Source organism: Phacochoerus africanus, chromosome 10, assembly GCF_016906955.1.
Source record: "Phacochoerus africanus isolate WHEZ1 chromosome 10, ROS_Pafr_v1, whole genome shotgun sequence".
In the NCBI taxonomy this organism is placed as follows: domain Eukaryota; kingdom Metazoa; phylum Chordata; class Mammalia; order Artiodactyla; family Suidae; genus Phacochoerus; species Phacochoerus africanus.
The window spans coordinates 31,570,715-31,585,426 of NC_062553.1; the positions used below are offsets into that span (position 1 = coordinate 31,570,715).

General features: G+C 44.5%; 1 protein-coding gene across 5 annotated transcripts in view; it reads right to left on the reverse strand.

Moving 5' to 3' along the window:
• RBM47 (RNA binding motif protein 47) overlaps positions 1-14,712 on the reverse strand; it is a 184,254-nt gene that overhangs the window by 114,553 nt on the left and 54,989 nt on the right. The window lies entirely within an intron of this gene.

The following is a 14,712-nucleotide window of genomic DNA, read 5'->3' on the forward strand; positions in this document are numbered from 1 at the left end:
GCTGGCTTTTCTGCCCATACATGAACAATTCCGGAACTATTCAGCTTCATCTTTAAGTAAATACATTTGGCTAGTAGGCTCTGTACGGCAGATCTTATTATGCTCTTACTCCACCAAGAAAGAAGAACGCCCCACAGGAGTCTCACTCCCACCCCTCCCAAGAAAGACTCCAAGTCTGCAACCTACCCCTGGGAACAAGACACTAAGTTCTGCTAACTCTCCTACCGTTGAACTAGCTAATCATTTGTTCCAAAGTTCTTCCCAACCCAATGGCCTAATTAACTAAGGTTGAGTTTTTGATTAACATACAGTGCTTGAAGGAACTCTGACCCACAGAAAGTTGGCACTTAACTCACTTCTGGGTCCAGCTTGTGTCACGAGTGCCGGTTTGAAGGGTAGTAAAGGACCCGGCTGTTTGCTATAAGCAAATGGAGGCCGTGCCATGTCATTATATGGCTTTTACCTCGGCTGTCCACCAAATCTTTAGCAAAGCTTTTGGAGAGAACAGAATGAAAAGGTGTATATTTCCAAACCGAAAATCACCTAAATTCTACCTGGCATTTTACCTAAATGTCAGTTGTTCAGGAAACATGAATATGAGCCCCGGAGCAAAGTGATCAGAGTGAAGATCAGGTGTTGGAGCAGGTGCATGTTACGTCCGTCCAGATTCTGCCTTGGTGAGCAAACTGCTCTCGCTGATGGTTCCTGAGTTCTAAAACACACATCAGACACAAGACAGGGACCACAGTACCTGAGAGTTCACATTCCTGCCTGTCATAAGATCAACAGCAAGTTCCCTTGTGGTGTGGTGGGTTAAAGATCTGGTGTTGCTGTAGCTGCGGCACAGGTTTGATCCCTGGCCCAGGAACTTCCACATGCTGTGGGTGCAGCCAGGAAAAAAAAAAAGAAAGAAAGGAAGAAAAAAGATGACTAGCATCCTTCCTAAATTCTTATGTTGAAGCCCTGACCGTGGCCCCCTCATACTGTACATCAGAATATGACAGTTATTCGGAGATATGGCCTTTGAAAAGGTAATTAAGATTATTAAATGAGGTCACATGTGTGGAGCCCCAACCCAAGATGACCTATGAGAAATTAGGGCACATTCACATACAGACTAATAAATAAATAAAAACACCCATTATAAATAAATAAATAAATAAATAAATAAAAACACCCATTATCTTTCAACAATTTTAAAATTATTTTTCTTTGTAGAAAAGAAAACTGTGGCATATGGAAGTTCCCAGGCTCAAGGTCGAACGGAACTGCAGCAGCCGGCCTATGCCACAGCCACAGCAGTGCCAGATCTAAGCAGCATCTGCGACCTACACTACAACTTGCAGCGACACCACTGAGGGTGGCCAGGGATTAAACCCCTATCTTCACGGATACTAGTCGGGTTCTGGATCCACTGCGCCACATCGTGAACACCCATCTTTCAGCAAATATTAACTGAACACCTCCTACAGGCCAGGCCCTGAGCCAGACACTGGGCATAGCAGTGGTGAATAAAATAAGGCATCTTCCCTGCCTTTGCGGTACCTAATGGTCTGGATAGGGAGTCCAGGTACTGAGCTAAGTGAGACATGCCAAGTTGAAAAGACAAAGTTGCTGCCCTCCTGACACTGCAGATGAGTGGGGCACAGACATGGAACATGACCATCACGACACAAAGGGATGCAGTGTACGACAAAGGGACAATGGAAAGTGGAAAGATGATTCCAAGTCTGTCAAGGTTAGTCAAGGGAGACGTGAGCCAAGTTCTGAAGGATGAGTAGCAGTCTCCTTGGCAGATGCGGATGACGGATGCGGAGAGGGCATTTTCCAGACAGAAGGAACAGCCAGTGCCTGGGTACAGGGACAGGAGATGGTACAGCTGTCCTTCTCTTTGAAGAAGGACAACTCCCTGGACTGAGGGTGGGAAGTGGAGAGAGCAGCAGGTGTGCAGCTGAACAAGGCGAGGAGCTCACATTTCTTTTTGATAGGCAAGAAATAGATTTATTGGAGTTCCCGTCGTGGCTCAGTGGCTAATGAATCCGTCTAGGAACCATGAGATTGCGGGTTCGATCCCTGACCTCGCTCAGTGGGTTAAGGATCTGGCATTGCCATGAGCTGTGGTGTAGACCGGTGGCTGCAGCTCTGATTTGACCCCTAGCCTGGGAACCTCCATATGCCATGGGTGTGGCCCTACAAAAGACAAAAAGACAAAAAAAAATAATAGATTTATTAAGATAGGTAGCTTGTGAGAGATGCAAGCAGAGAGGCAAAGAGGCACAGTGAACCACTGGAGAATTTTAATCAGGAAGATGACATTACTAGAACTGCCTGTTAGATAGAGCGCCCTGACCATAATGCAGAGGGGCTAAAGGCAGGGTGACCCACCACGGGAAGACGAAGGCAGGAACCAGGCAAACAGACATAAGGATGCTTGTGGGCAATGTCAGGGGTGCAGTTGAAATCCTGGTGTTCAACTACGGCCATGGGTGACACTGCCCAAGGACACTGCATGCATCAAGAGAAGCATTAATGTTTAAGGTACTACTTTGATCAATGAGAACATGCATCTCTTAAGAAGCTTTGGATTTAATTTATCTTACATTTCTTATCAGGAAACTTTTTGTTGTTGTTGTTGTTGTTTTTTTGTCTTTTTGCTATTTCTTTGGGCCACTCCCGTGGCATATGGAGGTTCCCAGGCTAGGGGTTGAATCGGAGCTGTAGCCACCAGCCTACAGCCAGAGCCACAGCAACGCTGGATCCGAGCCGCGTCTGCGACCTACACCACAGCTCACGGCAACGCCGGATCGTTAACCCACTGAGCAAGGGCAGGGACCGAACCCGCAACCTCATGGTTCCTAGTCGGATTCGTTAACCACTGCGCCACAACAGGAACTCCATATTTAGGTCTTTAATCCGGGTACTCCTGTTGTTGTTGTTGTTGTTTTAGGACCTTACCCCCAGCATATAGAGGTTCCCAGGCTAGGGGCCGAATCGGAACTGTCGCTGCTGGCCTACACCACAGCCCCAGCAACACTGAATCCTTTACCCACTGAGCAGTGCCAGGGATCAAACCTGCGTCCTCATGGATCCTAGTCAGATTCATTTCCACTGAGCCACGATGGGAACTCTTAGGGAAACTTTTTTTTTTTTAATCTGTCAAAGCCACATGTGACAGCTTGTAGCGGGGGATGGAAGGAGGTTTGGGATTGACGTATGTACACTGAGGTATATGGAATGATTGGCTAATGGGGATCTGGCATATAGCACAGAGAACTCTACCCAATATTCTGTAATAATCTATATGGGAAAAGAATCTGATATATAACTGAATCACTTTGTTGTACAGCAGAAATTATCATAACATTGCAAATCAACTATATACATCAATAAAATTTTAGGAAAAAAAAAAACCCATATAAGAAATAAAAATCTTGGGAGTTCCCATAGTGGCTCAGTGGTTAATGAATCCCGCTAGGAAACATGAGGTTGCAGGTTCGATCCCTGGCTTCACTCAGTGGGTTAAGGATCTGGCGCTGCCATGAGCTGTGGTGTAGGTCGCAGACGTGGCTCGGATCCTGTGTTGCTGTGGCTGTGGCTGTGGTATAGGCCAGCAGCTATAGCTCCAATTGGACCCCTAGCCTAGGAACTTCCATATGGTGTGGGTGCAGTCCTAAAAAGCAAAATAAATAAATAAATAAATAATTTTTTAAAAAGAAATAAAAATCTCCAATAAAGGCAAATTCATGAATAATTGAAAAAGAAAAGCCACAACTCATGTGACAGGAGTTCCCTTGTGGCTCAGTGGGTTAAGGAGTATCTCACATTGTCGCTGTTGTGGCTCAGGTTCCATTCCTGGCCTAGGAACTTCTATGAGTCACAGGTGTGGCCAAAAAGGAAAAAAAAAAAAAAAAGCCACATGTGACTGTACCTCGGTCTCCTCATCTAAACATGGATAATAATGCTACTTCCTTCACAGAGGTAATTCCTTGAGCTCATTGATACGAGTAAGTAAAGTGTAATAAGTGCATTATTATTAAATTAGCTATTATTAGAGCGGAAATAAACTTTAAAGAACAAACGAATAATTATTGACTGTTGTAGGTATGCTAGCCCCTCTCTCAGGGAATATGAGCCAAATTTTAACTACTACCAGAACCACAAAGAGTAAAAATTTAAATAGCTGCACCTGTGGCATATGAATGTTCCCAGGCCTGGGATCGAATTAAGTTGCAGCCGCAACCTATGCCACAGCTGTGGCAACACAGGATCCTTAACCCACTGCACCACAGGGGGAACTCCTGTTTTAATTTCCAAAAACACTGTCTCTTTGAGTGGATGAAGCCGGCTAAGAATTTTAAAAGGCTTCCTTATGCAAGAAATATTTTGAAAAATTCAGATATTCTCACCCTCATTATCCTGTGTCTAAAGAAGAGCACTTTTTACCACTAGACTCACTGGACAAGCTGCCCTCTTGTGGCTTTGATATATATTTCCTGAGTTACTAAGCTATTTGAAGAGCAAGTCCAGACTGCCCACAGATATTTCTCAAGGTAACTGAGAGTAGGTGTGTTGGCCGCTTGCACACAGGAGGCACATGGGGCCTTGCATCATAGCTGAGCTTTAAATAACTAAGAAAACAGAGTTGCCACAGAATACATATGGTTTGAGGCTGACAAATTCAAGAGACATTTTAACTCAATTTAAATGTCACTTTCGCAATGCAGTTATCAACGTATCAGGAGCAAACATCTGTCTCAAACAAGGTGCAAAGAAAACAGAACCAAAAGTTTCTGTCAGAAAGTTTCAATTCCACCATCTGTGAATATTATTCAATATTCCCAAGATGTGTTTGCACAAAGAAAGAAAACAACAACTCAGCAACTACTACCCAAACACTGGTTTATATTAACGCTGGCATACGACGAATCTAGGTACCTTGTGAAACATTAAGTATTTGTTGAAAAAAAGCAAAGAAAGATGGGAGGCAGGAGCATATAGCACAGCTCTTCAAAAGTGGCACTAAAATGATAAAAGCATTAATTTAAAAGATATTTTCTCATACAAGACAGTATTTTTATACAAGACCTTCTGTCAAAGAAATAACAAAAAGACAAAGATAAAGGTGGAAATAGATGCTGTATTTCAACTGTTGAGATGTTAAAAATGCATCAAGTCCAAACCCAGTAATATCAGGCTAAACCAACCTGCATCAGGATCACACTTTCTCCTGACAAACGACTACTGAATTCATATTCTAAGAGGATGAGCTTCCTTTTTATTTTATTTATTTATTTATTTACTTATTTTTGCCTTTTTCTTGAGCTGCTCCCAAGGAATATGGAGGTTCCCAGGCTAGGGGTTGAATCGGAGCTGTAGCTGCCAGCCTATGCCAGAGCCACAGCAACACGGGATCCGAGCCGCGTCTGCAACCTACACCACAGCTCACGGCAACGCCAGATCCTTAACCCACTGAGCAAGGCCAGGGATCGAACCCGCAACCTCATGTTTCCTAGTGGGATTCGTTAACCACTGCACCACGACGGAAACTCCTGAGCTTCCTTTTTAAATCAAATCATATCACTCCCCTTTTCAAAACCCTCCAATGGCCTGTCCTCACACTTGGAACAAAATCCCAAGTTCTTCCCAGGGCTCCCTCGGGAGTCTGCGTGGTTACTTCCTTCCCTGCCCTTCTCGGGTCCCTCACTCCCTCCTGGCAGTTCCTCCAACATGCCGGCCTTCTCACCTCCTCTCACTTCCAGGCCGCAGCACTCTTGCCTGGAATTTCCCCTCCCAGCCTTCCCCGCCTGGCTCTCCCTGACTGGACTCACCTCCTCCAAGAAGTCTTCCGGGACACTCTTTGCAAACAGCCCTCCAATCACCAACCCTGCACTCTCTTTCCTGTCTTTATTGTTCTCTGCATTTCTTATTGTCTGAAATTACATTAGGCACTCATTTTATCACTTTTGGTTATCTCTCCACCCCCACTGAAAGCTAAGCTCTGTGAGAGAAGAGGCTTTCTTCCTACAGCAGAGCCTGACACTTGTCACTACTCGTGATTTGAGAAATGCAGTATCTCAGCTTCGGAAGACCATAAACCCTAAGCTCTGGCACTGTCACCAAGTCTTTCCTTAGGTCTCCATCAGCTCTCTCTCATTGCAACAAAAGCCCGTCTCCTTTCCTCTGAAGCCCAGTGATGGACAGGGGTTGACTAGCAAGCTGATAAGGAATTCTTTAGGACCACAGACTTTTGAAAGGAAAGTAGGGCCTTAGTTACACAGACTCCAGCCCTCTTGCTTTGAAGATAAGCACACAGGCTCAGAGAGGTCGGCTGGTTTCTCCAGGCTCATGCAGAAACAGCCAACACCACATCAGTTCAAGGGCACAGAGAGCCTGCCTTATTCATCCCTGCCGGGTCAGGACCCGACGCGGCCGCCTGGCACAAGGGAGTGCACCTGAGGAACAAGTGTCTTCGCTTCTACTCGAAGTGCTCATTCAACTGAACTGACTTCCTTCCTCTTGTTACTTAGAACTTCCTACCCAAGAGCCATCCGTTTCCAGTCACTTGCATCACGTGTCATCATTTCCTGTCCTCTGTACGTATGTCTGACAACATACCAGACACAGCTGTCTCTCTGGGGGCTGATCTGATTCTAACATAATTCGGATAGCCCAGCATGGAAATACCTAGGCAAAAGTTGGATAGGCAAAGCAAACTAATTAAAAAAAAAAAAAAAAGGACAAAAAGCTGGCAGTGTCCCCAGCCACGCATCCACAACTATAATGCAAGGCAGGAGCCCTGTCTGGTCAACATTTGTTTTCCTTCAGCACCTAGAAGTGTGCCTGGCACATGGTCAAGGCCTCCTTGTCGGGATGGAGAAGAGAAGGAAATGATACTGTAGATTCAGCTGCTTCTTGGGCTATGACGGCTTTATAATAACAAATGCTTCATACTAACAGCTCACACTCGCATGGCGCCTTTTGTTCTTGGCACTTAGGTACGTCTTCTCATTGAATCCTGCCAAGACATCCACCTCACCTGCAAGAGATACTAAACTCTGAAAAACCAAGTAATTTTTAGAAGTCATTTAGCAGCCAAACCTAGACGCTCCAGCCTCTAACAAGATGGCAGATTCCCTTCCTTCCAGTATGAGTATCCATGTGCTCTGCTGAAGAAATAGTGATGTGTTTGATTATAGGATGCTGCCTCAGCCCCAGCTAGTGGTATTAAGCAATGTAGAGTATATGCAAAATACTATCTAAAATCTAAAATCTTCTGGATTCCAAAATGTGTATGTATGACCCGGTAGGTTTCAGGCAAGGATGTCTCAGATTGATATTAACGCAGAAAAGAAACCTGCCCACAGTCACGCAGGCAGGCTGGGATTCCAAAGAGGCAGTGTAATTCTGCAGGCTGTGCTTGCGGCCACCACATTATCCTGCCTCTCTAATCGATGATGTCGGTGTGACTTGAAGAGTAATTACTGCCTTGACTATTTTTCTGATGTGGCTCCAGGATACAGGATTCAGTAAAGTGAATGGCAGGGGCAGACTTGTGTTGTCCTCCACGAAGACCGATGTGAACAGGAGATGATGCCAGCTAAATGAGGGCTTAGGGACAATAACCCTGGGAAGTCATGGCCACATCTGGGAAGAGGGCATACAAAGTTTTTGGCAGTCAAAACTTTCACATCCCTGGATGCCTCCCCAAGAGCTTCTGGGAAACCCTGAGGCAGACCTGTTAGGAATCTGGAATGATCTTTCCACATTTGTTTACAAAATCACTCTATCAAGTGGGATGGGAGAGCTGAGCTGTGGGTGGGGTGTGAGCAGGACAATGTGTAAGAAGAAATATGTGTGTGTGTGTGTGTGTGTGTGTGTGTGTGTGTGCATGGAAGCAGATGCTCATTACAAATGGACTTCTCTCTAAGGCACAGAACACCGAACCAACTATAAACTGTGTTTTGGCTTTTTATCTCTATCCTCTAAATTAATTATTTGCAGAAATAAAAGATGCTACTTCATTGGGGCCAGCAATGGTTTTATTTCACCAAGTACTTGGGGTTGAAGCCTTTTCTTTGGATCTCAGTTCAGTGTTACTTCCTCAGGGAAGGCTTCCGCTACAACACCCCAAATTAGACTGTTTCCCCCTGTTCATCACTCACCCAAGCCAGGCACTCGCTTTCTCTCACAGCACTCATCAGGGCCCATCATGAACTACTTGTAAGTTTATCTGTTCACTGGCTGGCTGTCCCCAACAAACTCATCTCCATGAGGACAGGACCCTTGTCTGTTGGCTCACTTCTGTATACCTGAATGCTGTGCGACAAGCTGGTATTTAGTATAAGTAAACTAAGTATTTGTTGAATGACTGAATGAGTCTTGAGTTTCACAACAGGCCAGCACTTCACCAGCAGACACACAAAGACTTCTCCCACCTCTGAACTGTGAAAGCCTTATAGTCTGGGCAATTCTACTTGGCACTTCATCATATGCTGCCCATTGCTGTGTTTTCTCTATAATTCTATGTTATTTCTTCACATTATCCTTCTTATTTGACTTTTAACCTGTTTAGAAGCACACTGAGGGTAAGTTATACTGCTTTGATTTCCTCAAAGCTCTCTCACCAGCATTTGCATCTATTTCCATATGGTTGCTCCATTTAGTGGTATTTATATATTCTATCATATTATATATATTATATATCATTATTATTGCAGGTAATATTGTTGAATATTGAAGCCCAAGTCAGGATAGTGTCCCAATGTTTTTTTTTTTTTTTAATAAGTTAAAAGAGTTCCCAGGAAGACTGAGTATTGCTTAAATAGAAGATATAGTCCTAACTCTGCTTATGCGAGTGACCAACTCAAGGTCAGAGAAAATCTTAATTCAGCGAAGTTCTCTTTAGTTTCCCCTCCAGCATCCTTCAGGTCCCACCCAAGTGGAGAAAACTCTTGGTGGCGTGAAAGTAGGATTTCTGTTGTTTTGCTAAGTCAGTCCCTTTATTATAGGGTAGAAAGAACACTTGTTCCTGATTTCTCAATTCCTCATCCTGCCAGCAGCACCAAATATGCCCCAGCCCGGCCTATTAGGCACAATGAACCACAAATGAAGTAGATAACTCGGTGTTTTCTTTATAAGTTTACATTTGGGAGTTCCCACTGTGGCTCAGAGGAAACAAATCCCACCAGTATCCATGAGGATGCGGGTTCGATCCCTGGCCTTGCTCAGTGGGTTAGGGATCTGGCATTGCCGTGAGCTGTGGTGTAGGTCAGTCTCAGCTGGGATCCTGAATTGCCATGGCTGTGGTGTAGGCCGGCAGCTGTAGCTCTGATTTGACCCCTAGCCTGGGAACTTCTATTTGCTGCAGGTACAGCTCTAAAAAGCAAAATAAATAAACAAATAAACATATATTTCAAGCAGTCTTAAATGGCTATTATGATTATTTGGGGGCCTAATTACTTATGACAGATGTTAGATGGATTAGAAGGTAGGTCTGTGAATCACTCACCCCTAGCCAGGCACTTGCTTTCAAGCATTACCTTGTTCTCATTTTCTGCCCCAATCACAGAAACAAAAGAGTGAAGAACCAGACCAGTCAGCTGAAATGCTGTTGTCAAAACAGAGCCAAACCACTCAGGATTTTCACAATTATCAGGCATTTCCTAACATGGCCAAAGTCCCTGACAGTTAAAGATTTCACCAACATCACCTGCAGAATCTGAACCCACTCCAAGGAAAAAAAAAAACTGCAGAAAACCCCGAAAATGCTTTAAGCACTCACTAAGGTCAGCCTTTAAAATACAAGGGCAAACACTTCTGAGCTCTGCCGGTCTCCACTATCCCAAGGCTCAGGGGCTTCACAGGAGTGAGATTCCGCGTGGCCTTGCACTTTCTTCCCACCCTCAGATGACCAACAGAGCTCAAAATATTCTTGCCAGGCTCCATTTTTAAAAACTTTTTTTTTTTTTGCTTTTCAGGGCCGCACTCATGGCATATGGAGGTTTCCACGGCCTACGCCACAGCCGCAACACCACCAGTTCCAAGCTGCATCTGCGACCTACACTACAGCTCACAGCAATGCAGGATCCTTAACCCATTGAGCGAGGCCAGGGATTGAACCCCAAACCTCATGGTTCCAAGTCAGATTCATTTCTGCTGCGCCACGATGGGAACTTCTGCCATTTAAAAAAAATCTTATCAGAGCTCGCAAGATAGTGAATTCCTCGGGTGGAATGACAGGTGCCCTGGCTCTCCCTGCTCCTCCCAGAGCTGCCCTGGTGTCAGCCCACAAGAGGCTGAAGGCCTGGAAGGAGGGCCTGGGGTAGGCGGCTTGGGTAGTCTGGGTAGTAGGGGTGGAGAGTGGGTAGAAGCTGAGGAAACACTCCCTCTAGCAACCTGAGTCTTGGTGAGAACTCAATCCATTTGTCCAGATGCAACATTCTTCATCTTGATGAAGGGACGCAGTGAATCCAGCTAAGCTTCCGCCGTGTGTCTGATTTGATCCCACACAGCAGCTTCCTCAACAAGCTGTGAAGTTATTTTCACAGTCATTCTGAGCTGCCCTAGTGATGCTAAGCAGTGCTCAGCATGATACTTGATACCACACAGCAGTGTGGTTAAGAACAGGAGACTGACTCACATCTGCCAGGCAGCTTGCTTGGTGCCCCTGTTGGGCTGGACATCAACCTTCTACTTGCTGGCTTACGGGCAGGTCTAGAGGTTCCTGAGGAAGGAACTAGACAGGTCAGGCTGCTGGTGGTAGGGACACATGGGAGATTTGGAGCAGCTAGCCACCAAGAGGTCCAAAGAGAGTTCAGTGTTCCAACAACCAGCATGGCCATATGAGAGCCCACAGCAACGGAGCAACCCCGGGGGAAAGTGCAAGCTTTGGAAACATGCCTAGGCGCCAATCTCAGTTCTGCTACAATCCAGCCATGGGAATGTGGGCAACTGATTACTTACACTCTCTGAGCCTTAGTTTGCTCAACTGCAAAATGAAGATGAAAACATGCATATGAAAGCACCTGATACCATGTCTAACGTTGAGTAGGTGCTTCGTAAAGTTAGTCTCCCTAAACCTCCCCAGCTTACCCCATCTTCAGAGCAAGCCCAAAGCACAGTGATTAGGATAAAGGAAAATACAGGATAAATGATACGGACACAGAATGAAAAGGCTAAAAGGACAGAGGAAGAGATAGGAGTGGTGGGAAAAGCAGCAAAGAAGAACCTGGAAGGGTGGGTAGACAACGGTGAGAATTGCGACTCCCCACTGCCAGTGGTAGGAACCATCAAACCACTTAGACTTCTGGTTTATTTATTTATTTATTTATTTGCCGTTGTTGTTGTTGTTGTTGTTGTTGTTGTTGTTGCTATTTCTTGGGCCGCTCCCGCGGCATATGGAGGTTCCCAGGCTAGGGGTTGAATCGGAGCTGTAGCCACCGGCCTATGCCAGAGCCACAGCAACGCGGGATCCGAGCCGCGTCTGCAACCTACACCACAGCTCATGGCAACGCCGGATCGTTAACCCACTGAGCAAGGGCAGGGACCGAACCCGCAACCTCATGGTTCCTAGTCGGATTCGTTAACCACTGCGCCACGACGGGAACTCCCTATTTGCCATTTCTTGGGCTGCTCCCGTGGCATATGGAGGTTCCCAGGCTAGGGGTTGAATCGGAGCTACAGCTGCCGGCCTACGCCAGAGCCACAGCAGCTCGGGATCTGAGCCGCGTCTGACCTACACTACAGCTCACGGCAATGCCAGATCCTTAACCCACTGAGCAAGGCCAGGGATCGAACCTGTAACCTCATGGTTCCTAGTCGGATTCGTTAACCACTGAGCCACAATGGTAACTCCTAGACTTCTGGTTTAGAGTCAGATTGACTTGGTTCAAATCCTAGCTCCAATATTACTAATTGTGCATACATCATTTAAAATCTCCGAACCTCAGTTGTTCCACCTGTTCAATGGAGATAATCACAGTATCTACTTCTGGCTAATCAGGATAAGCGTAGTTAACAGAGGTAAAGTGCTAAGAACGGCGTCTACCTGGTAAGGACCGTATATACATTAGCTATTCTTTACTCTCATTATTCATCAGTGACACCATAAAAAGAGCACTGGACTCAGAGACAAAAAGGTCTGCTCTTAAATAGGGATTTTAGGAAGGTTACTTAAGTGACAACAGGAGTGTAAGTATCTGTAAAATGAGGGGAGTGCGTTATAGCTAACATTTATCGAGCACTTAATACGCACCTGTTATTGTACCTATTAATAGTTCTCTCTTTTTTCTCCTTTGCTTTTTAGGGCCACACCCATGGTATATGGAAGTTCCCAGGGTAGGGGTTGAATCGAAGCTGCAGCTTCTGGCCTATGCCACAGACGCAGCAATGCCAGATTTGAGCCACGTCTGCAACCTACACCACAGCTCACGGCAACACCAGATCCTAACCCACTGAGAGAGGCCAGCAATGGAACCCACATCCTCACGGATGCTAGTCAGGCTTGTTTCCCACTGAGCCACAGCGGGAACTCCAAGTTCTCCCATTTAATGCTCCAAATGCTTTGATGAAGATTCCATTTTTATGTCTATTTTCCAGAGAAAGGAATTTTGTCTTCCAAAGGTCACAAAGCTAGGCGTTCCCATCGTGGCGCAGTGGAAACAAATCCGATCTGGATACATGAGGTTGCCGGTTAGATCCCTGGCCCTGCTCACAGCGTTGCTGTGTGCTATGGTGTAGGTTGCAGATGTGGCTCAGATCTGGCGTTGCTGTGGCTGTGGCGTAGGCCAGTGACTACCGCTCCAATTAGCCCCATACCCTGGGAACCTCCATATGCCTCAGGTGCTGCCCTAAAAGGACAAAAGACAAAAAAAAAAAAAAGTCACAAAGCTAGAAGAGGCCCAGCCATGACTTCAAGCCAGTTCAGTAAGATACCAGATCCTGCTCCCTGAAGCACTGTGCTCTGTTGTCTGACCCCAAGATTCTGTGAAAGCACTGCAAGCATGCTTGATAAGGTATAATAAACAACGCTGTAGGCACAGCAAATGCATCTGAAGAGAGGCTTGCAATCCAGCACCCATAAAAGCCAAAGAAATATAGGGCTAGCCTCACAAAAAAGATAAAAGGTAAAAGTCAGAGGTTTGAGTAATCTGACATGACTCAGGATGGGGCAAGATGAGAGGTATAAAAATAAAAGCTAATGCTAGAGAATCAAGAGGCCATGAGTCCATATCCCATTACCACTGATAAAGTTATCAAGCTTTATAGATGAGACCCTCAAAAATGATTATCAGTATATTAAACCATACCCTAACACTGACGTCTGGTATGATCTCAAAGAATGGTTCTAAGACCCCAAACAAATAAAATTTATACCTGAGAATCCCAAAGACATTCTTTTTCTAAATGTGGTCTCTACCATACTTTTGGATAGAAAGATCCAACATCATAAGGTGCTATATTGAATTAATGTACAAATTTAACATGTTCGCCTCCAAAAAAAAATAAGACTTTTTTTAAGGAGGGGAGGTTTTGAATTAGGCAAATTGATTCTAAAGTTCATAACCAGGAAAATTCCGACAGAAGGGCCACTAGCACTATCAAATATTAACACACAGTATCAGCTTCAGTGAAGAAATAGTTTGATCCAAGAAGAATGTAACTGAATGCCAGGCCTCAAATGATTTCCACACAAACATTGTCAAATACAAGATCTGGCACCTAATCAAAGAGAACCAGGTGTATCAAGACAACATATGTGAGAATCAGCAGAAATACAGGAAACAACACTAAACTCACAGGGACTTCAGATATGAAAATTATTAGACAGAATATAAATAACTGTGCTTACTATGCAAAATGCAGTCACTGTCAAAGGGCTAATGGTTAGACTGACGACTGCCTTCTTAACACCAAGACGGAAGCCCAAAATATCTTCAATGTGCTGGGAAACAAATCGAAACTCCAAACTTAGGATTCTATTCTTACTGAAAATATCTTTCAAAAATTATGCTCAAAATAATGTCATATTCAGTCAAATGAATAGCAAGAGTTTGGCACAAGCAGATGGTCCCTAAAGAATGCTCCTTAAGCAGAAGGAAAATGGTCCAAGATGGAAAGTTAGAGAATACAGAACAGAATGGGGGAGGTAAATTTAAATAAACATTGACTGGAGTTCCCAGCTTGGGGGAGCACAGGGATGCAGTTTCAACAGCCCGGCACAGTGGGTTAGGGATCCAGCACTGCCTCAGCTATAGCTTAGGTCACAACTGTGGCTTGGATCTGATCCCTGGCCCAGGAACTCCATATGCCAAGGGGTGACCCCCAAATTTTAAAAATATATATTATATATTTAATACATATTAAATATATATTATTTTATTATATTTACCATAAACAAAATAAATAAATGTCTATTGTGTTTTATTACATTTAATTACTTTTATTATATTATATGCTTGTTATATATTGTGTATTTATATTTTGAATATATATTACAATTTAATATTAAATATTATAAATAAAATTAAAATACATGACAAGAGTAGCACATAAGTCAGAAAGTGGGTAAATGGATTTAAAAGCTGTCTATAACATATACGGTGAATGCTAAAAACATCTTTTTTGGGGGGCCTTTTTCTTATTTTAAAAGGCCGCACTTGCGGCATATGGAGGTTCCCAAGCTAGGAGTGGAATTGGAGCTACAGCTGCAGG